The sequence below is a fragment of the Panicum hallii genome, chromosome 3, assembly GCF_002211085.1.
Source record: "Panicum hallii strain FIL2 chromosome 3, PHallii_v3.1, whole genome shotgun sequence".
NCBI classification, from domain to species: Eukaryota; Viridiplantae; Streptophyta; class Magnoliopsida; order Poales; family Poaceae; genus Panicum; species Panicum hallii.
Window position 1 is genome coordinate 62,548,506 of NC_038044.1, and position 24,919 is coordinate 62,573,424.

At 44.7% G+C, this 24,919-nt stretch overlaps 2 pseudogenes; both read right to left on the bottom strand.

Moving 5' to 3' along the window:
- Positions 1 to 90: 90 nt before the first annotated feature.
- Positions 91 to 6,690, bottom strand: LOC112885632 (annotated as a pseudogene).
- A 9,165-nt stretch (positions 6,691 to 15,855) lies between these two features.
- LOC112884324 lies at positions 15,856 to 17,298 on the bottom strand (annotated as a pseudogene).
- Between the last annotated feature and the right edge of the window lie 7,621 nt (positions 17,299 to 24,919).

Below are 24,919 nucleotides of genomic sequence, written 5' to 3' on the forward strand. Positions count from 1 at the left end.
GTCACAGCGCAAATAATGTGTAGGAAAAGGTTTCAATTTCAGTTCAATGCGTAACAAAATATAATGTAACAATACAAAAGTCTTTACCTCTCATAGAAGCATTCTACGGTTACGATTCTTCATCTTTTGAAACCGATCAATTACAGCATTATCTGAGATTGTTACGACAAAGGCTGGCTCAACAAAGCAAATGATACAATCATTCATAAACGTGTTCCCGATGCGATTGCGTAATATTGTCTTCACAATTTTCATTGCCGAGAAGCACCTCTCAACAGATGTTGTAGCAACTGGCAAAACAAGTACTAGCTTTAGAAGCTTATAGACCAAAGGAAAAGCTTGATGCTTGTTTGTGTCCACCATCAGTTTTGCAAGTGCAGTAATACTATTTAGGTTAGAGAATCTTTCATCAGCTTTTATATTGTCAATGTAAATAGGAAGCTCATGAGCAAGATCCTTCAACTGCTCTTGATTGAAATCATCTGGATAGAGCTTAGCCAATTCCATTAAGCTCTCCAATTTGAAGTCACCAAAAGAATCCTTTGGACTATGTGCAGCCATGTAAGTAAGCAAACTAGAATTTGTTTCACCAAAGCGATCATTGAACTCTATGAGTAGCAAGTCAATAACTGAGTTCAAACAATTCCATCTATAATGCTGGTAGTTGGTTCGATTTGACTTTTTCCTTGGCTTGTGGCGATCAATATACTCTTCTTCCATGTCCAACTTAGGAATGCTATGTTCTTCACAAAAGAAATATATTGTCTGCAATAAAGATTCCCAACCATCATCTCTGATTTGTTGAAATTTTTGCTTTGTTAATTTTACCTCTGACATGGCCTCCAATATATCTTGATCTTTCCTTTGCAAACAAAGTGATAGGGAATTTGCATGTCCCAAGATCATCAACATCATGTGTAAGTGAAACACAAAATCAAAATCTTTGAGATAATCTAGCAGCTCACGTGCTTGGCGTCGTTTCTTGTCATTTGGGCCATCCTTTTCCACATATTGAAGTACTTCAATAACAGAAGGAAACAAACTGTTAAGACTCTTAAGGGTCTTATAGTGAGAGCACCATCGTGTGTCTCCAGGTCTTTGTAGAGTTTGCTCTTGATTTAATCCTGTTCCGGTACTGACTTGTCCACTACCTATTGCTCTTTTTTACTCTTTCTTGTTGACTTTGTCGTATCATATCTTTTCTTTTGCAAGAAGCTCCGGCCACATTAAGGAGAAGAGATATCATATCAAAAAAATCACTAATATCATCATTCTTTTTTGCTACTGCCACTATGACTAATTGAAGTTGATGAGCAAAGCAGTGAACATAGTGTGCAGACCCATTCTCTCTCAGAATCAAAGCTCTTAATCCATTGAACTCACCTCTCATATTGCTTGCTCCATCGAAACCTTGGCCTCTCACTTGTTTCCAACTTAATTTGTACTTGGAAAATAAAGCATCAATATTAGACTTGAGACAGGCTGATGTTGTCTCAGCGACATGGACAACACCATTAAGTCTTTCTTTCAGTTCTCCGCGGTTATTAACATACCGCAAAACCACATCCATTTGTTCCTTATCAGAAACATCGGCAGATTCATCAACCAACAAACAAAACACATCACCACCAATTTCTTCAATGATAGAATTCACTATGATCTCTGCAAAGCAATTAGCAATGTCCTTTTGAATTTCTGGAGACACCATCTGATGATTCTCTGGAGCGTTTCTTAGTACAACCCTCTTTATTTTTTTCATTTTGCTCAGCCAAAAGCTTCACTAACTCAAGGAAATTTCCCCTGTTAGCAGAATCTTCAGATTCATTATGGCCACGAAAAGCTAATCCTTGATGCAACAAGTATCTAACAGCATTTATCAAAGTACTTAATCGAATAAAGTACTCCTCTTTTGGCAACATCTTGTTGTTTCTTGAGAGCAAACTCAATAGATTGACTTGGCTTCAATAAATTGTTACACCTTTTGACAGCTGCACTGTGATAGCCTGTTACCCCTCCCACATGACTGTCAAGTCTTGGTTTATTATTCCATCCAGAAAATCCTTTTGTTACAAATGCAGCATTTCCGGCCTGACCGTCAATACAATCTCTAAACAGGTAGCAGTATAGACAAAATACTTTATCCACCTTCTCACTATATTCTAGCCAATCATATTGTTCAAACCAGTCTGGGTTAAATCGACGTGGCTTTTTTCCAATGATTGTTTGAGGATAATTGAAACCAGGTTGTGGTCTATGAGGACCTCTAATCAAATATCTCCTCCTGATCTCTTCTTGTAATTTGAAGCCAGGATATTCTATTATTCTCTTTCTATCAGCCGGATCATAAGGAAGTTGATCTAAATTAACATCTTTTGGTGATAGTATCAAAGAAGTACGAGTTGGAGCACTGATGTTCGATGCACCTTTATTTTGCTGTGAAGATCCTTCATCCTGATCAGTAGCTGATGGTGGTGATTTTCTCTTCAAGAACCGTTCCATACTTCCTGGCTTCCTGCAGAATCTGCCAAGGACAATCGACATATGTGAGAGCCTAAAATATGATCAATCTCGGTTCTAGAATAAATTAGCAGCATAGCAGGGATAGGCGGACAGCTGAACAAACCTGTGCCTGGGCGATTCTCCTAGAGACAGAAACTGCTCACCGAACAGGAAGAGAAGGCGTCAGGCGGCGCGGCGCGTTCAGGCTCGATCAGGCTTCAGGCCTGGGCGTGATCGCTTTCTTGGATGCTGCCGGCCAGCCGCCAGAGGAACGGTTCGACTTCGACTAGGAAACGAAACGCCGCTGCTGCGGCCGCTGTGATTTGGATCGGAGCCAGATCGTTTTTGCCTTTTTGTGTTCTGTTCTGGGCCAATCAAGCCGAAAGCCTGGTCATCCATTGAGGTCACTTCGTTATATGGGCTGCTGTCCTGCCTGTTTGGTAGCATAGATGTAAACGGGCCAAGAAAAAGTCATTGCTGTCCAGGGACGACATGAGCTTCACGTAGCTCCGCCCCTGGCTAGAGTAGAACCGTTCCATTCTGTGTTTGGTTGGAGAGTCAGGTGAGTGTGGTTACTCTCATTTGTTAGGGTGAGCTTACCACCTATTTTACTGAAACCGAACAGATCATCAACAAACAAACAGAGGAGCCATGCGGCCGGCGGGGGGCTCTGGCGGGGGCCGTGCGGCGGGCGCCCGGGGGGGGGTGGGGGGGGAGGGGCGGGAGCCGTGCGACGGCGGGCGGGGGGGCTCCAGGACGCCGCTGGCGGGGATGGGTGGGGGTGGGGCGCGGGCGCCGCCGGCGCTGGGGGGTGCTCCAGGCCGCCGGGGGGGAGGGGGGGCCTGGCGGGCGGCAGGCGGGGGGGCTCCAAGCGGGGGTGGGTGGGGGGGTGAAAGGACCTCAAGATGCCTAGAGGGGGTGAATAGGCTAATCTGCAACTTAAAACACTTTGAACACGGTTAGCAACACAGTATCCGGATACTCCGGATATATGTCCGGATACTCGATGTAGAGTCCGGAGTTTCCGGATAGTGTCCGGACTATCCGGGTATGAAAAAGCGTGCTACTAATCACTGTTGTAGATGCTGTAAATTAGATCAGGTAAATTTAGATGGACTAGGGGTACCTCTGAGTGTTTCTCACCAGTTTTCTTTCTCGTGAGACTTGTACAAAAATAGATCGGCCTCAAACCCTAAAAGGTTAGTCTCACAAGCAAATAATCAAAAGTATGAGGTAGAAATATGAGATTGACACAGAATTTGTTTCCCGAAGTTCACTCCCAAAGGAGCTACGTCTCCGTTGAGGAAGAATTCAAGAGACGGTGCTCAAGAACTCCTATGCTCCTCTCCCAAGGGTGAGACCAACGCTCAAACCCTAGGGTCACTTACTATGAATTCCTCGGAGAGGAAGAAGATTACAAACCAGCTGTGATGCTCACAAAACAATCACGCAATCACAAGCGACGCCTAGCCGTCTAGGAGCTTGAAGCTCCAAGAGTAATAAACTAGAATCCACGGGCTAGACTTGGTTTGATGTGCTCAAGAGATGAAATCAAGGCTTACTTGCACAATCTTAGCTCTTGCAACAATCTCACTTCAACCCCAATGAAAATCACTCAAGAATGAAGCAAATGGGGAGTGAGAGGGCTCTCTTTAGGCTTTCTGCAGGTCTGGTCGAAAATGAGCAAGAGAGAGAGAGTGAGAGGGGGTATGGGGGTATTTATACCCCCTCTCCAGAAACTAGCCGTTGGAGAGCGGTACCCGGAAACTCCGGGTATATGTCCGGATACTCCGGACATAGGGGTCCGGAGACTCCGGACCAAACTGGTTTTTGCAGACGGTAACAGTAACCCGGACACTCCGGGTATACGTCCGGATACTCCGGACATTCTGTCCGGACATTCCGGACTGGGACCCGGACACTCCGGGTTAGACACTGAATTTCACTTTTAAGTCCCCTTTTTGAGTGTTGAGATGGTTTCTTTATGATTTTGTGGGTTCTCTTGAGCACAACTACCATGTCTACACTAGTGGATCACAGTTCCCCTTGATAGTACGGCGTTTCCTATACTCAATTTCAAACATAAAATCTAATCTTTAAACTCTTGAGGACGCCGCTTTTCATATCCTTTTTGAGGGCTCACGCTTCTCTAAAAGCTTTGCTTAATCACCATTAGCACCTGCACACATGCTTAATAACACGATTAAATATACATGTGCTTTGTCATATATCACCAAAACCCACTTAGGGGCCTAGATATCTTTCAATCCCCCTTTTTGGTGATTGATGACAACTCACATGTATCTCATTTGATAACCATAAAAATGTAATCTTAAGCATGTAAAGAGCTCCCCCTTAATGTATGCCATGAATTTGAATTTCAAATTGACTTCTCTAAAGTCAAGATTGGCATATTTAGAAAAAGATATGGAAACTCTTTATACATTCTACAGTGGGGTGAGCATGTGTGTGCTGAAGAGTGTGTGATGCAAAAGACATGTCATATAATCAAGAATCACTAGTCTTCGATCAAGGCAATCCGGAGACTCCGGGTTTCAATCCGGAGACTCCGGACCATGTGTCCGGAGTATTCGGAATAATATCCGGAGTATCCGGACCATCAGGTCAGAACTCAGAAACAATAAAATTGCATCATAATCAAATTAAGATCACACTATCAGCTCATCCTTAAAAACAAACTGCAAACTAGTAAATCACAGAGTAGCACACATTTCAAAGTTCTCACACCACATAGTCCTTACATGAATAATTGTTCAAAAGAAACGCATAAAGTTGATACATAGCCCAAATGAGTACATAAATGACATTTTCACTCCCCCCTTTGTCATCAAGTGCCAAAAAGGAAATGAAAAATGGCAAGAAAGTCTTCTACTCATCATCATCTTGGGCATCCTCATCGGAGGTGTCCTCATCTTCATCCGAATCGGGGATTTCGCGGTAGTTTGGAGGTGCTTCTTCCTCGGTCTCTTCCTCGTCATCAAAAATCTCTTGGCCACGAGGAGGAGAGCGACGGGATCGTGTAGGGGCACGGGTGCGCTGACGTGGGCGAGGAAGAGGAGCATGAGCAGCAGCAGTGGCGGCCTCATCCGCAGCATCCCATTCGGCAAATGGGTCATCAAACTCGGGCAACTCATGATATGGATCCGCCGGAAGCCCCAAGTGACTCTTAATCTCAATAATGTCACGGCGGTTTTCATTAATCTCGTGAGTTGCAGTCTTGCACATGCAGAAAATGCTCTTAAGAGCTCTCTTGATGAAAGAATCATGATGACCACGACGAGAGGAAGATGGAGCTGGATCAACCTTGGGTTCCTTGTTGCACCAGTATGAAGAGGAGGGCGTGTGGTGCATCACCGGATCGAGGACGAAGGTGTAGGGCAGCGTGCTTGCAATCCTTGGGAAAGGTGACCTTGGTGACCCTCTCAATCATATACATAATGTAAGGAGCAGATGGTAGAAAACTTTTGGGGATCATTCCATCGTCCTCCTTAACTCATTCCACATGAAATCCATAATGGAGAAAGGTCGTCCACCTGGCATGACACGGGCAAGGAGATTGCAAGCAAAGTACCTAAGAGCAGTGGCATCACCATCCTTAGCATCAATGGTGGCACGAAAGAATTGGTTCATGGTGTAGTAGAATGGTTGAAGAGTGCTTGCATTGCCGGTTTCCGCTAGAATAGGGTTGTAGAAAATAGCCGGTAATTGACTTGGCTTTAACTGATGTTCCACATGAATGGGATCCCTCTTCTCATCCTCTGAGCCAAGCCCAAGGAGTCTAGCGAATGTCATGTCCATATTTCACTCCCTCGGTAGTCCAAAAGAAGGCAATTTGCCTTGCGTCATAAAACAAAGAGGAGTGAAATTGAGCAAGAATCTCTTCATTCCAATCATACCGAAAGCCCATGATGTCATAAAGACCAAATTCCTTGCACTTTTCAATAGCTTGATTGAAGAATGGATCATTCATCCTCTCAAAATACTCCCAATCGACATACTTGCAAGGAACAATTGGAGCTTTGCCTTGCGCATGACAACGGAGGAGTAGAAGTCTTGATATAACTGACACCAAAACCTCCTTTCCAAATTTTCAGCCTTCTCATACTTGTAGACATCCTCCTTTCGCGCATCAGTGAGAGCCACAGTCTGCTTGAAATAGTTCCTCCCCATGGTGGTAGAAAACTCAGTGAGAATTTGAGGACGGTGAAGCTTTGGGCACCTTGGATATGTACGTTGATCTTGTGGATATTCAATTTGAAGACGAGGAGGAGTGCGAGGGCAGATATCCCAAGCAATTCCCCGTCTTGATGGATTTGCCCGAGAAGGAGGAGGCACTGCCATGCTTGGCATCATATATGGAGCTTGACGAGGTGGAGGGCATGTGAGCTGCTTCCTGCAGGCTCTTTGCCCGGACGGTGGCGAGGACGAAGTTCTCTTGGAGGAGGACTAGGAGGTGAAACTTCCTCCTCTTGGATTTGGGGATCATGACGGCGTTTTTGCCGTCTCTGGCCGGAAGAAGCAGGTGCACGCTCACGTCCCATAGCCTGGATATAGGATATATCGATTAGGAGCAGCTAGACGAAATAGGAATGAGACAGATAGGCTGAAACTCTAGAATCCGGAGAGTCCGGATATATGTCCGGATACTCCGGACAGTCCGGAGTATCCGGACAGGAAACCCGGAGTCTCCGGGCATCGACATGGAAACCCTACTTTCATGAAATCTAGAGATTTGCCCATGGGATTTGAATGAAATTTGGGGCACAAGCTGCTGCACATGAGGGAAGATAATGCCCCAAAGGATATCTAGTTTTGACCACTACATTGAGAGATCGGGCGATTTGAAGTTTGAATACCTTAATGAAGAGGAAAGCGCGGGAAACTCCAAATCCAAAGCGTTCCCCGGAGATTCCGGACGAGATGAAGCACTCCCTTCAACGATTCGCAAACCTCACGCGAAAAGATGGTGGAAATCTCCCCTTGGGCGAGTGGGAGACAGAGGAGAGGAGGAGAGGCGCGGTGGAGGTGAAAAATAAGAGATAGAACCGTTTTGACCGACCCCCCGCGGTATATATATGAGATGGTTTTACCATCCGGAGTATCCGGACGTATGTCCGGAGTATCCGGATATCCGGAGTATCCGGACGTATGACCGGAGTATCCGGCTCCCCCTAAAACTGTGAAGGATTCCAAAGCGAATAAGATTGAATTTTGATAGAAGAGATCTAGTGATGTGAGAGGCTTACTTAACTTGAGACTAGCCAGCAATCAACAATGGGAACTATAGTCTCAAGCAAGTAAGAAGAGATTCAAATTACTTTTAAAATCACACTCCTACTAATTCTAGTAGATTTTTCAAAATAATTTCTCTACAGCACTCAAACATGTGCATGATCTCAAACTAAGTTACGAGAATCCAAAATATTTAGCTCACTCCTCAAGGTACAAAACCTTTGCTCATCAAGTGGTTTAGTGAAGATATCGGCTAGTTGTTTATCGGTGCTCACATGACTTAAAACGATATCTCCTTTGGCTTCATGGTCTCTCAAGAAATGGTGCCTTATGTCAATATGTTTGGTTCTTGAGTGGTTAACAGGATTGTTCGCTAGCTTGATTGCACTCTCATTGTCACACAAGAGTGGAATCTTGCTAAACTTACAACCAAAGTCTCTCAAGGTGGATTTCATCCAAAGTAATTGTGCACAACAAGCACCTGCAGCAATATATTCGACTTCGGCAGTTGATAAGGCAACGGAATTTTGTTTCTTGGAACTCCAAGACACAAGGGACCGGTCAAGAAATTGACAAGTCCCCGATGTACTCTTCCTATCTACTTTGCAACCAGCATAATCCGAATCGGAGTAGCCAAGTAGATTGAAAGTGGAGCCCTTGGGATACCACAAGCCAAAGTACGGAGTGAAAACTAAATATCTTAGAATTCGTTTAACAGCAATAAGATGACATTCCTTAGGATTAGCTTGAAACCTTGCACACATGCACACGCTAAGTATGATATCGGGCCTAGATGCACAAAGGTAAAGAAGAGATCCAATCATGGAGCGATATACCTTTTGATCTACAGCCTTCCCATCTTCATTTAGATCGAGATGTCCATTAGTCGGCATGGGTGTCTTGATAGGCTTGGCATTCTCCATATCAAACTTTTTCAACATATCCTTGGTATACTTGGTTTGACAAATAAAGGTTCCTTCTTGAGTTGCTTGATTTGAAAGCCAAGAAAGAATGTCAACTCCCCCATCATGGACATCTCGAATCTCTTCGTCATGATCCTACTAAAATCCTTGCACCAAGATTGATTAGTAGAACCAAATATAATGTCATCGACATATATTTGGCACACAAAAATTTCTTTGTCAACTTTGCGAGTGAAAAGAGTAGGATCGGCTTTGCCTATCTCAAAGCCTTTCCTTAAGAGAAAGTCCTTAAGGCATTCATACCATGCTCTAGGAGCTTGCTTAAGCCCGTAGAGTGCCTTATGGAGCTTGTAGACGTGATTAGGCAGCTTGGGATCTTCAAAGCCCGGTGGTTGCTCAACATATACCAATTCGGAGATTGGTCCATTAAGAAAAGCACTCTTCACATCCATTTGGTATAGCTTGAAATCATGGTGAGTTGCAAAGGCAAGCAAGATATGAATTGACTCAAGCCTAGCTACGGGTGCATAAGTCTCACCAAAATCCAAACCTTCGATTTGAGTGAAGCCTTGAGCAACCAACCTTGCCTTGTTTCTTGTTACCACGCCATGTTCATCTTGTTTGTTTCGAAAGACCCACTTTGTCCCAATGACATTTTGCTTGGGTCTTTCTACCAAGGACCAGACTTCATTCCGTGTGAAGTTGTTCAACTCTTCTTGTATGGCCATCACCCAATCCGGATCATCCAAAGCTTCTTCAACCTTAAGTGGTTCCAAAGAAGAAACAAACGAGTAATGTTCACAAAAGGTTGCTAAACGAGAACGAGTAGTTACCCCTTTGTTTATACTTCCAAGAATGTTATCCACGGGATGATCCTTTTGAATAATTTGATGAATTCTTGGATGAGGAACTTGAGCTTCATGTTGTATGGGCTCGACTTCTTGTTCAGCCTGAGGTTGATCTTGATGTGGAGATGATGGTCGATCTTCTGTAACCCGGATACTCCGGACCTGTGTCCGGATACTCCGGACAGGTGATCCGGAGTCTCCGGATTTGTACCCGGAGTTTCCGGGTTGCGCTGCGGAAGTTGATGTAGATGACCCTTTGAACATCAACACATCATCATCGTCTTGATCCTCTTGTTCTTGTGGCTTTATTTCACCAGTGGCTAGCTTCTTGATCGCCTTATTTGGTGATTCTTCCATGCCTACAACATCATCAACTTGCTCTTCTTGAGAACCATTAGATTCATCAAATGTCACGTCACACGCAACTTCAACACAACCGGAGGTTTTGTTGAAGACACGATATCCATGAGCATTTGAGGCATAACCAAGAAGAAAACCTTCATCAACTTTAGATGCAAATTTAGAGTTCTTGGGCTTCTTGTTGAGAATGAAGCACTTACTTCCAAAAACTCTAAAGTATGACACATTAGGCTTTTTACCAAGTAGAAGTTCGTAGGCCGTCTTGTTCAAGATCTTGTGAAGATAAAGACGGTTGACAGCGTGACATGCCGTGTTGATTGCTTCCGCCCAAAATTGATCCGAGACCTTGTATTCATCAAGCATTGTTCTTGCGGCTTCAATGAGAGTTCTATTTTTCCTTTCAACAATTCCATTTTGTTGTGGAGTGTATGGAACGGAGAACTCATGCCCAATGCCCTCTTCTTCTAAAAATTCTTCAATGTTGGTGTTCTTGAATTCGGTGCCATTGTCACTTCTCACTTTCTTGATCTTGGTCTCGAATTCATTTTGAGCTCTTTTTGCAAATTTCTTGAATGTCTCTTGCACTACACTTTTGTCATGCAAAAAAAAAACCCAAGTGAAACGAGAATAATCATCAACAATAACAAGTCCATATTTGTTACCACCAATGCTTATATAAGCCACCGGACCAAAAAGATCCATGTGTAGTAGTTCAAATGGCTTGACGGTGGTGATGATGCTCTTTGACGGATGAGGAACACCAACTTGCTTTCCGGCTTGACAAGCACTACAAATACGATCTTTCTCAAAAGAGACATTTGTTAGTCCTAGAATGTGATCCCCCTTTAGGAGCTTGTTGAGATTTCTCATCCCAACATGAGCTAGTCGGCGATGCCATAACCAACCCAAGCTAGACTTTGCCACCAAGCATGTATCAAGTTGAGCCTTTTCTTGTGAAAAATTCACTAGATAAAGCTTTCCCTTGAGTACACCTTTGAAGGCAATGGAGCCATCGCTTCTCCTAATGACGGTCACACCTTCGTTAGTGAATAAACAATTGAAACCCGATGCACAAAGTTGTGATATGGATAGCAAATTATACCCAAGAGATTCGACTAAAAGAACTTTTGAAAGAGAGAATTTTGAGTTTAAATCAATACTACCGGTACCAAGCACTTTTCCCTTTTGATTTCCGGCAAAAGTAATGTAATGATCATCATTTGACTCTTTCAAACTCTCGAATATGCTTCCTTCTCCGGTCATATGATTGGTGCATCCGCTATCAATTACCCATGTTGATCCACCGGAAAAGTATTCCTACAAAACAAGATTAATCCTTTCTTTTAGGTACCCAACAATATTTGGGTCCTTGAGTGTTAGTCAAAAACACTTTGGGTACCCACACATGGCTTTTCACCTTAGTGTTCCATGAGCGGTGACCCACAAACCTAGCAACCACTTTACCATGGTGGTTCCTAGTTAAAACATAATCCGCATAAAATGACATTTGAGATAATGCTTTTGGTGTCTTGGGTATTTGAAATTTGTCTTGCTTCAAAGAGGATGCAACAATTTTGGCACCTTCATCACATGTTGTGCCTCTCTTCACAAACTTGATTTGACTTAACCCTTGCTTCTCACTACTTCTCCTATGGGTGGGAGTTGTCATGTTCACTAGGCCTCCTCTTGCCCCTAATGCGGCCTTCTTGTTATTCTTGACATAAGGAATGGTTTGAGAAGTGCCATCTTCATTCTTTCCAAATCACTTACCTTTCTCAAAACCATATTTACTTAAGTATCTTGAACCAAATCCCTTAGTATGCTTCTCAAACTCACCTACCCTCGGTGAGGGATTTGTCTTGAGTACTCCCTTGTGAGATATCTCCTCTTCTTGCACCAATTTGGTGAGTCTATTAATCTCTTTCCTCATGGCTTGCACTTTGGCATGGTTAGTCACACAAGTTTGAATATCAACATTAAAGTATCGTGCACAACCATTACTAGTTGAAGGACTAGATGACTTTGATGTCTTACAAGTGTTAGAGGAACTTACTAGGAGAGTGCTAACTTTAACTTCAAGTGCCGTGTTTATGGCTTGCAAGCTTGTTAAGCTTTCTTGAAGTTTATCATTGTCTCTCTTTAATCTAGCATAAGTGTCTTCAACTAAAAGAAGTTCTTTAGTTAAGTCATCCACTTTCCTCTTTTCACTAGTAAATGACTCTTCTACCTCAAGAAGCATGTTATCCTTAGCTTTTAGAGATTCTCCAAGCCTCTTGTTTTCCTTCCTTTCATAGGTAAGGTTCTTTTCAAGAGTCTCGGATTTTTCTCTTTCAAGCCTAAACAATTCCTCTTGCGATTCAAGAGTCTCATCTAGATCATCTAGTTTCATTATTAATTTCATTATTCTAGTTGCCGCACTCTTGCCATATTGTTTAATAAGACTAGCAACTTCATCATCATCATCTATTTCATCATCCGATGAGCTTGGAGATATTACCTTTGAGTTCTTTGCCATCAAGCACATAATTTGGTCTTGACCTTCATTATCGGTGAGATCTTCAAACAAGCTTGGTTGATATGAAGATAAAGTCTTGAATGCCATGGTTGCAATGTCTTCATTGTCGGAGTTGCTTTCTTCATTTGAATCCCATTCTTGACCAAGATGAGCTTCACCAACATGCTTTTTATATCTTGGCTTATCCCTCTTGGATGAACTCTCCTTGGCATTCTTGTTCTTCTTCTTTTCTTCCGGACAATCCGCAATGAAATGCCCGATTTTCTTGCAACCGAAGCATGGCTTGCTTGATCTTCTTCTTGATTCATTCTTGTTCTTGCCAAAGTTTCGAAAGTTGCCCTTCCTTAGAACTCTTCTAAAGTTCTTGATGAAAAAGGCCATTTGCTCATCATCAAGCTCATCATCTTCACTATCACTAGAGTCATCAATCTTTGATGGTTGAGATGCCTTTTCTTTGCCTTTCAACTTAGCTTGAAGAGCCAACCCATTATTCCTTGCAGCTTGCTCTTGTAGGTCGGCTAAATCTTGATTTATTTTGACTCTCTTCAATTGATCATGATGAGCCTCAATTCTTCCAAGAACGTTCTCGGCGGTGAAGTGCTTGAAACCTCTTTCCGCTCTTATCAAACTAGGTAATGTGACATCCCTAGCCATGTAGACGGTTAAGAGCTTATCCACTATCTCACGATCACCCCATTTGTCTCCACCAAGAGATTTGATTTGATTGGTGATCCTTTTCATACGGTTATACATCTCCTTAACGGTTTCATCTTTCTTCATGGAGAATAGACTTAGTTCATCTTCCAAAGTCTTGATTCTTGATTCTCGGACTTTTCTTGATCCTTGATGATTTACTTGGAGAGTGTCCCAAGCATCCTTGGCGGTGGAGCAATCTTCAATTTTGTCAAACTCTTCCGGACTCACGGAAGTGTGAAGAATGTTCAAAGCTTGATAATTTCTTTGTAAGACATATGCTTGAACGGGTGTTGTGGCTTCTCCATCTTCCGGGATCTCACACCCTACTTCAATGATTTTCCATAGATCCTTATGAATTGCACTCAAATAACCAAACATCTTGGTCTTCCATTGATTATACCCCGTTCCATCAAAATAAGGGGGTTTTCCCATGTGAATTGAAGCACTATGATCAGTAGGAATTTGAAATGTATAGTCATGACCAACTTGGTGATAGTTGGCTCTTTTCTTCACCTTTGAAGAGCTTGAAGATCTTCTCTTATAGTCGTTGTCCGAGTCATCACTTGACTCTATAATAATCTTGGTGCTTGATTTCTCTTTCTTTCTTTGCAATTTCTTCTTCTTCCTCCAAGCCTTCCATTCTTGAAATGACATCTCATCGTCGGTTGTTTCCAAATCTTCTTCCTCTTCTTGTAGCCTGTTCTTTTTCTTATCCTCTGATCTTTCAGATGACTTCTCCCTCTGAACTTCAACCATTGGATCGGCTTGACCCTTGGATGAAGCGTCACTCGACATCTTGACTCTCCAAGCGGTTAAGCTTCAAATATGGAGAACCTCGCTCTGATACCAATTGAAAGGACCTCAAGATGCCTAAAGGGGGGGTGAATAGGCTAATCTGCAACTTAAAACACTTTGAACACGGTTAGCAACACAGGTATCCGGATACTCCGGATATATGTCCGGATACTCCGGATGTAGAGTCCGGAGTTTCCGGATATAGTGTCCGGACTATCCGGGTATGAAAAAGCGTGCTACTAATCACTGTTGTAGATGCTATAAATTAGATCAGGTAAATTTAGATGGACTAGGGGTACCTCTGAAGTGTTTCTCACCAGTTTTCTTTCTCGTGAGACTTGTACAAAAATAGATCGGCCTCAAACCCTAAAAGGTTAGTCTCACAAGCAAATAATCAAAAGTATGAGGTAGAAATATGAGATTGACACAGAATTTGTTTCCCGAAGTTCGCTCCCAAAGGAGCTACGTCTCCGTTGAGGAAGAATTCAAGAGACGGTGCTCAAGAACTCCTATGCTCCTCTCCCAAGGGTGAGACCAACGCTCAAACCCTAGGGTCACTTACTATGAATTCCTCGGAGAGGAGAGAAGATTACAAACCAGCTGTGATGCTCACAAAACAATCACGCAATCACAAGCGACGCCTAGCCGTCTAGGAGCTTGAAGCTCCAAGAGTAATAAACTAGAATCCACGGGCTAGACTTGGTTTGATGTGCTCAAGAGATGAAATCAAGGCTTACTTGCACAATCTTAGCTCTTGCAACAATCTCACTTCAAACCCCAATGAAAATCACTCAAGAATGAAGCAAATGGGGAGTGAGAGGGCTCTCTTTAGGCTTTCTGCAGGTCTGGTCGAAAATGAGCAAGAGAGAGAGAGTGAGAGGGGGTATGGGGGGGTATTTATACTCCCTCTCCCAGAAACTAGCCGTTGGGAGAGCGGTACCCGGAAACTCCGGGTATATGTCCGGATACTCCGGACATAGGGGTCCGGAGACTCCGGACCAAACTGGTTTTTGCAGACGGGTAACAGTAACCCGGACACTCCGGGTATACGTCCGGATACTCCGGACATTCTGTCCGGACATTCCGGACTGGGACCCGGACACTCCGGGTTAGACACTGAATTTCACTTTTAAGTCCCCTTTTTAGTGTTGAGATGGTTTCTTTATGATTTCTGTGGGTTCTCTTGAGCACAACTACCATGTCTACACTAGTGGATCACAGTTTCCCTTGATAGTACGGCGTTTCCTATACTCAATTTCAAACATAAAATCTAATCTTTAAGAACTCTTGAGGACGCCGCTTTTCATATCCTTTTTGAGGGCTCACGCTTCTCTAAAAGCTTTGCTTAATCACCATTAGCACCTGCACACATGCTTAATAACACGATTAAATATACATGTGCTTTGTCATATATCACCAAAACCCACTTAGGGGCCTAGATATCTTTCAGGGGGGCGCGGGCGCCGCCGGCGCTGGGGGTGCTCCAGGCTGCCGCGAGGGGGGGTGCTCCAGGCCGCTGCCGGGGGGGGGGGGGGGGGGCGCCTGGCGGGCGGCGGCCGCTGGCGGGGGGTGTGGCGGGCGGGGGCGCCTGGCGGCGGGCCGGAGGGGGGGCTCCAGGCGGCCGCCGGCGGGGGTGGGGGGGCGGGCACCGCGCGGGGGGCTGGCACGCCGTGGGGGGTAGGCCGCGCGGGGGGCCGGTGGCCGCGGGGGGCGCGGCGGCGCGGGGAGCAGGCCGCGCGAGGGCAGGCCGCGCGGGGGCCAGCGGGAGGGGCGGCGCGCGGTGGCCGCGCCGGGGGAACAGAGGGAGCGGTGCCCCTATCTCACGCGCACGGGAGAGGAAAAAGGAGCGCTCGCGTCCGGTCGGATTTGGGGAGCGGGATGGTTCCGCATTTCAACGGAATATTCGGATCTTTCCGCTTCTGGAGCCATTTCGCTCTTGATTGCTTCCAACCAAACACGCAGAAAAGGGGAGCGGAGCGGCTCCGCTACGACTCGCTCCCCAACCAAACACACGGTAAGTCAAATAGAAGTACAAGGTATGGCACACAACTACTAGTTACTGTTGCTACCACTATTCCACTACTTGTTTCTGCCACTGCTTGCAGCTGCTGCCATATTCTACTTGCCGCCGCCGGACATTGGCATGGCATGATCAAACAAAAAGAGCGAGAACAGGAGAATTAACTAACAATAGACACGTCTAGGCCACTGTCATACCCCCCTGAATTTGTTGCCCAAACTTCTACCGTGGCCGCAATCTCCCTTGATCCGGTTGGTGATGGCCCCATGGATGTATGTCAGTTTGCTGAATGTGGCAGCCCCATCAATGAGGGGCAGATCATCTTGTCTTGTGTCACCTCTCTTTATCTTCATGTCATACTCAAATCAACACTCGGCACTGCAAGTAGATACCTCTGTTCGGGCCAGAGAGGTATATGAAGGGGTCCGAACGGAGGTCTTGGACGACGAATGGATCCTCCCTAGTGTGGTTGAAGACGTAGTTGCGAAGAGGGTCCAACAGATCGCGGACAGCCATGAACCCGTACAGCTGAATGGGCCCGTGGCCGGCTGCTGCTCCTCTTGGTAGCTTGCTCAGCTTGAGCGAGAAGATCTGCATCATGGCGCAACCCACGTGTTGCCTGCAAGCGGTCCAGCACGGATGGCAAATATCGATTGGTTCCGACAGCCTCATTGGTTCCAAGCGAGCTGGTGGATCGAGCAGCAGTGGTGATTATGTATACATATCTATAGCAATAGATCGATATGAAGTCATCACTAAGCGATTGGTTGCTCCGTTTCAAGAAAAAAAACAAAGTATTTGGTTGCTGTACTAAAATAAATAGGAAGGAAATTGAGGGTGAAATATATTTCGATTGAAAGGAAGTTAGGGATGAAATTGAGCATAGAAACATCAATCGATCCAAAGAAGATGAAGGGAGGATGGGCATACATCACGTACTCTCCCTGGTGTCGTGGAGGTGGTAGAGCCTGTGCAGGGGGTGCTCGTCGGGCCTGAAGATAGATCCATCGCCATGCTTGCTTCCCTCGACCAGCTCAACCGCGATCGCGCCCTCCTCGTCGTGGTCGTCCACCTCCTCCGCCGCCGCCGCCAATCTCCATCGACCCGAACCTAAGCGGGCTGGAGTTGGCCCTGCGTGCCTTTTCGGATGGGAGGAGTCTCTCTCCGCGCCATCTCTCCGTTGTGTTCTATGTGCCAAAAAGGAGCCAAGAAGGCCATCGATCCGAATTCGATTAGGCCCCGTGCAACTTGCATCGGGCCCGCATTCGACTCCGCTCGGGTGCTCGGGCATTTCGGCCCCGTTTGCATCGATGAATTAGGCCCAGATTAGCGGAATTGAATGGGCCCTTGCTCGGTGCGATTGGCGGGCCGCGGGCGCGCCGGCTGGACCAGACTCGCGAATGGAATGACCGTGCGCAACAGGGTTCGCGCCTGAATTCGTCGCGCTTCTTTTTCAGACGCGCATGGCAGTAATGATTTTTAATATCTGATCAATAATTGGTGAAATATTTAATTTCGTCAACCGTATAACATTAAAAAAGTTTCATACATTTGAAAACACTTTCCTGTTGTTTGAATTCCGTGATCACGAATATCATAATATATTGAAAGCTCCGAAGCCGAATCCAAACATTTTCATCAATCAAGATTCAAGAGTATATTATAAAATATTTAATTGCAGCAGGAACAGCACTGTTACAATATATGATCAGTTGATCATCAAGAAAAGGATAGGAGAAATCACAGGCGTTGATCGTGGCAGTTACTTTACCAACGGCCACGATCATTACTGAATAGACATCTCCTCCCTTCTCCACCCCTTCATACATGTATAAATACCAGTGATCAATGAATAAAGATTTCACTTTTGCCTCACAATTACTACTGTAATTTAGTTCTAAACACGTCATCAGCACTTGTTCTCCACGGAGCCACAGGAAAAGAAGAGAGTTTCATCTGTAAGTCATGTTGTACAAAGAACTCTCCCTTGTTCTTCTCACATTCATCCTTCGCTTCATGAACGACAGCCATCATCGCCGGCGTGGTGATGCAAACCCCGGCCGTCGCATGCCACGCACTCGCCCTGCCCGTCGTCGCCGCCTTACCCACGGACTCCGAAGGGAGGATGCACGGGTCACCCTTGACCCCTAGCAGTGGTGCTCCGGCGTCTTCTCCACAGGCGGTGGCGGACCTGGGCCATACACCACCTGCGCAGGCGCCACCGCACCGGCCCCCGCTGACCCGAGGGGACGGATGGGCTCGCCCGCCTTCACCGTCGCCTGAGCGGGTGGCCGAGCGGTTGCGGGCTTCAGAGTCGCCGCAACCGCTCCGTCCCCTCCGCTACTGCCCACTCCATCGGTGGGGGCCGTGCCCAGCCCGGATGGAGGCCGCTCCTCCAGAACCGCCGCCACCTGCAGCCGGATCGGGCGACCCCACTGCCGGCGACGCCATCCCGCAGCCAAACCCGACGCACCCCTCTGACGAAGCCGGGCCCTCGCGCACATCTTCACCGCCGCCTTTGCTCAGCCCGAGCGGCAACCGGGTGATCCGCCGTTTGGCGCATCACCTCTCGCCCCGCCCGCGGCCGCCGGGATCTTGGGCTTTGACGGCACACATGCCCGAGGGAGAAGGTGACCGCGAGCGCTCGCGTTCACCCCCTCGTCGCCGCCTCTAAGACACCCGGGCGGCGCGGATCCAGGTGGCGCGGCGGCGCAGCGCACCGCCCCCGGGCGGCACGGCCCCCAGGCGGCGCAACCCCGCGCGGCGCGTGCCCCGGCGGCGCGTGCCCCGGCGGAGCGGCGGCGCGTGCCCCCCCAGGAGCGGCGGTTGGTGGTGGGCGGACTGAGCGGTTAGGGTTTCCCAACCCTAACCGCTCGGCTCTTATGCAGCGGTTTTCACCGCACGGGCCGCCACTGGCCGCGCGTGCCTACGGGCCGCCGCTGGCCGCGCGCGCCTGCAGGCCGCTGCTCGCCGAGCTGGGCCGCGCTGGCCGCGCGTGCCTGCGGGCCAACGCTCGCCGCGCTGCCGCGCGCGCTGCTGGGCTGTCTTTCGCGTCTGGGCTGCCTACAAGGACTTAGCTTCAATTGTTATTTAATTTTTCTAATTTCCAGAAATTAGAGTTGATGATGTTTAGGAATTTAAATGTTAATTTTAATCCTCAGCTTATGACTTTTCAAGTAACATCTTGTGTTAGGAATTTTCCAAGGTTTTATAACTTGGAAAATATGTCAATGAATATTTTCTTCAATATTCCATATATTGACATATGTTTTATTTGCATTCCTTCCAATGCATATTCAAAAATTTAATTCATCTTAATTAAATCCAAGTGATTTAATACGAGCAAGAATATATTTAGTCCTTACACAATTGATGCCACATTATTCATAAAATTAAGTTACCATGTGTTCTTAATTTTCCTGAATACTATATAAGCTACATCATTAACCTTGCCATGACGATTTTTGACCTCTTGCATTATTTGCAATTGAGGTCTTAAATTATCGTTATTTCATGCAAAATGGCATATTATTCATCTCAATTGGGTTATTTCTTACAACTCAATACGAGCAAGCATACAATATGTTGTGCTACTACACATACTACAACACACCCATGATGATTTCCTAAACAGAAAATCTCTGGTTGCTTGTGTAGGATCAATGGCAAAAGAGTTTGAAGAACTCGCTCTCGATGGACATAACTATCCTACTTGGGCACTGGATATCAAGATCAGCCTTGCCTCAAAGAACATTCTGAGTGCATTGCTACCTCCTGCAGAGAGGACTGAGCCACTGCATGATGCCTACAAGTACAACGCATTGTACATTCTCAGGCATCACCTCCATCCTGATCTGAAAGCAGAATACGTGATGGAAGAAGAGCCAAATGTACTATGGTTATCCCTTAAAGACAGGTATGAGCAACAGAAGGCTGTAATCTTACCTGAGGCGAATCATGACTGGACTCATATTCGTCTCCAGGACTACAAGTCCATAGGTGATTACAACCATGCTATTCATAAAATCTGTGCTCGTTTGCGTTTTTGTGGCAAGGAACCTTCAGATGCGGATAAGATTGAAAAGACACTCCAAATTATGCTCCCATCTGATAGGGTCTTGCAACATCAATACCGTGCTCGCAATTATCAGACTTACTCTGAACTCATACATGATCTACTTCAGGCAGAAAAGCACGATGAGCTTACGATGAAAAATCATAAGCAACGTCGAGTTGGGGCTGCCCCTATGCCTGAAATACATCATGCTATGAAAGATGAGAAGAAAGGGAATGGCTTCAAAAACCATCCAAATTTTCTGATAATTCAAAGAAGCGCAAACGCAACAAGCGTAAGGGTAAGAAAAACACAAAGGCTCCGAGGAAAGACACTACTACTTCCAAGGATGAGAAGTGTAAGAAGTGTGGATGCTACAACCATCCCACCAACAAGTGTCGCACTCCTCGCCACATAGTGTCTCTGTACCAGCAAGCTCTCAAAGGCAAGGCTGCAGAAGGACAGGAATACGAAGCTCACTTCGCTACTCCATCAAACTTGAAGGCTAAGATTGGAAGTCCAAGCATGAGCCAAAAGGAACCATGCACTTCCAACCTTCCACTCCTGACCTACACTGAGCCTATGGACATAGATAACGTCATCGTCGACTATAGTTTGGATGACGTCTTTGGAGACCTCAACTAGGATCCATAAGAAATCAGCTCTCTATTGTCTGTATGTGTGTATGGGACATATGTATTGTAATAAGTCTCGAGACATCGACTATAAGTGTGTGTACACTTCATACTCTATTGTATTATTATGTATGTAATTCTATGTATAATTAATTGAGTTCTTACAATTCTTTAATTATCTAGATTTGCGGGAGTCAATCCGATGGAGGAAGAATTGTGCCTAGTAGATAGTTGTACCACTAACTCTATTCTTAGGGAAACAAAATATTTCCAAACTCTCACTAAGAGAACAGGAAATGTTTTGACAATCGCTGGACGCGATGCAACAATAGTTGGTTCTGGACGAGCCACTATTACGCTCCCTATGGGTACACAAGTTACAATTGAGGATGCTTTATTATATCCTGATTCAACTCGTACCTTATTGAGTTTCCGAGATATTCGGAAATGTGGGTTACATATTTCTACACATACAGAAAATAATAAGGAATTTCTTCTCATTACCAAACCTTCTGAATATGGCTCTAACATTCTGGAAAGAATACTTTCGCTTCCGTCTGGATTGTACTACACATACATAAAACCTGTACCTCATGTTACGTACAAGGTGATTTTTCAGAATGTTGACACATTCAAGATTTGGCATGCACGCCTTGGCCATCCTGGAATAGGAATGTTACGGAAAATCACAGGTAATTGCATTGGTCATGATTTAAAGTCTGCTAAATTTCCTAAACCTTCTGATTTTATATGTACATCTTGTGCAACGGGAAAGCTAATCTTAAAACCATCTCCGCTTAAGATTCATGCTGAGCCACTTAAATTCCTTGAACGCATTCAAGGCGACATTTGTGGCCCCATACAACCATTGTCTGGACCGTTCAGATATTTCATGGTTTTGATTGACGCATCTACACGATGGTCACACGTGTGTCTCTTATCCACACGCAACCATGCCTTCGCTAAAATCATGACGCAAGTCATTCGATTGAAAGCATCTTATCTTGAACATCAAATCCAGAAGATCCGCCTGGATAATGCGGCTGAATTTGCTTCTCGAGCATTCAATGATTATTGTATGGCCCAAGGAATACACGTTGAACATTCAGTACCTTATGTACATACTCAAAATGGTTTAGCTGAATCTCTTATTAAGAGAATTAAACTCATTGCAAGACCTTTACTTCATGAATGCAATTTACCTACTTCTTGTTGGAGTCACGCAGTTTTACATGCTGCTGATCTCATTCAACTTCGCCCAACTGCATATCATAGCACTTCACCGTTGCACCTAGTGCGAGGAAACCCCCCAAGTATTTCCCATCTTCGGAAATTTGGATGTGCGGTGTATACCCCTGTTTCACCGCCTCAACGAACAGCTATGGGACCCCATAGGAAATTGGGTATCTATGTGGGATACCAATCCCCATCGATAATCAAATACCTAGAGCCCCTAACCGGTGATTTATTCACAGCCCGGTTCGCTGATTGCATCTTTAATGAAGATCATTTCCCGGCATTAGGGGGAGAATTTAAGTATCCTAACGAATGCCAGGAAATCAATTGGGATGACAACTCCATCATATACTTAGACCCTCGTACTCAGGAAACTGAACTTCAAGTTTAGAAAATTATAGAATTGCAACACTTTGCTAACAATCTGCCTGATGCGTTTACTGACTATAATGGTGTCACAAAATCCTTGAATCCTGCTGTCAATGCGCCCAGCCGAGTGGAGGTACCTCGAAAAACCATTCAACCCCCTTCTCAATCAATTAGGGGGAGGGTTGCTAAGCGGGATAATGCTTCTAATAAGCGACAAAGGAAAGGGAGGAACACACGATCCTCTAAATCAGTAAACGAAAGTCAACTTCCGGTTGATGGACACCGAGTGGATACAATACATCCACAAACCAGCACTATAATGCACAATTCAGATGTTGCTGGCACATCGGAACACCCTGAACCCATTCTTCCTATGAATCAAGAAGAATTACACGGGGTACAAGAAATTTCCATTAATTATACTAGTTCTGGAGAACTGTATGATCGTAAGAATACGGTCGTCAACGCATGTTTTTCATCGATCATAGCCAATAACCTTCTATCTGATCCAGATCCTAAATCCATGGTAGAGTGTCAACAACGCTCGGACTGGAACAAATGGAAGGAAGCAATTAACTCCGAATTATCCTCACTAACGAAAAGACAGGTATTCACCTCAGTGATACCTATACCTCATAAAGTTCATCTTGTTGGATTCAAATGGGTTTTCACTCGGAAACGAAATAAAAATAACAAGGTTGTGAGGTATAAAGCGAGATTAGTTGCGCAAGGGTTTACTCAAAGACCCGGCATTGATTACAATGAGACATACTCTCCTATTATGAATGGAATAACTTTCTGATATTTAATATCATTGGCAGTACAAAAGCGTCTATTTTTGCAATTGATGGACGTCGTGACCGCATATCTTTATGGGTCACTAGATTCGGACATCTACATGAAAGTCCCTGATGGAATATCTGTACCGAATAATAGCAAAAACCGTAACTTGTTTTGTGTTAAACTTAACAAATCTCTCTACGGCTTAAAACAGTCTGGGAGAATGTGGTACAATCGACTTAAAGAATTCCTTATGGATAAGGGTTATTCTAACAGTGATGATTGCCCATGTGTATTCATTAGGAAATCTTCTACAGGCTTTTGTATTATATCAGTTTATGTAGATGATTTAAATATCATTGGTCATAAATGTGATATTGATGAAGCATGTAATCTTCTAAAAACAGAATTTGAAATGAAGGATTTGGGTAAAACCAAATTTTGCTTGGGTTTGCAACTTGAGCACCTTCAAACGGGAATTCTCGTTCACCAATCTGCATATGTCCAGAAAGTATTGAGTAAATTCAATATGGTCAATGCATATCCGTCCAAAACTCCAATGATCGTTCGGTCTCTTAAGAAGGATAAAGATCCTTTCCGACCACGTGAAGATGGAGAAGAGGTTTTAGGTCCTGAATACCCATACCTCAGTGCAATTGGAGCACTTATGTATCTAGCAAACAATACCAGACCCGATATTGCATTTGCAGTAAATCTACTTGCTAGACACAGTGCCACTCCTACTAAACACCATTGGAATGGGATTAAGAATATTCTCCGATATCTCCAAGGCACGGCAGATCTTGGTCTATTTTACGAAAGAAATCAAGATCCTAGTCTCGTCGGATATACAGATGCAGGTTATCTTTCAGATCCTCATAATGCAAGATCACAAACAGGATATGTTTTTCTGCATGGTGGAACTGCTATGTCCTGGAAGTTCTCTAAACAGACTCTGGTAGCAACGTCCACAAATCACTCAGAGATCATTGCACTATATGAAGCCTCACGTGAATGCGTATGGCTAAGAAGGGTGATTAATCATATTCAATCATCTTGTGGAATTCAACCCGTTGAGTTACCCACCATTATCTACGAAGATAATGCAGCTTGTGTTGCACAGATGCAACAAGGTTATATTAAGAGTGATGCTACGAAGCATATCTCTCCTAAACTATTTTACCCTCACCAACTCCAACAAAGTGGCGAGATAAATGTCATGCAAGCTAAATCTTGTAATAATCTCGCAGACTTATTCACTAAGTCGTTACCTTATTCTACATTTAACAAATGTGTTAAGGGCATTGGTATGCGCCGACTTAGAGATCTGCTTGCATCAGGGGGAGCATCTCTTTGATTTAAATATACTTATACATCACATTCTACTCTTTTCCTATATAAGTTTTGCTATATATGTTTTCTCATATTAGGTTTTTAATGAGGCAATGTCAACACAAGTAAAAGTCTATCTCTTATTTTTCCCTTCGGGTTTTCAATAGAGATACCGAGAACATATACTGTTCATTTTCTCCAAATTTTTCCCACTGGGTTTTTCTGAAGTTTTACGCAGTATATATTATTGCAAGCCTTTATTTCACAGGGTTCCTAAGAGATTATACATGATAGACAACTACTCAAAGGGGAGTGTTAGAATATATGATCAGCTGATCATCAAGAAAAGGATAGGAGAAATCACAGGCGTTGATCGTGGCAGTTACTTTACCAACGGCCACGATCATTACTGAACAGACATCTCCCCCCTTCTCCACCCCTTCATACATGTATAAATACCAGTGATCAATGAATAAAGATTTCACTTTTGCCTCACAATTACTACTGTAATTTAGTTCTAAACAAGCACAATTGCCACAGACGCACAGCGACATCCACAGCAAGGAAATCACCAAAAGAGAACGAAAACAAGGCGAAAAGCTTG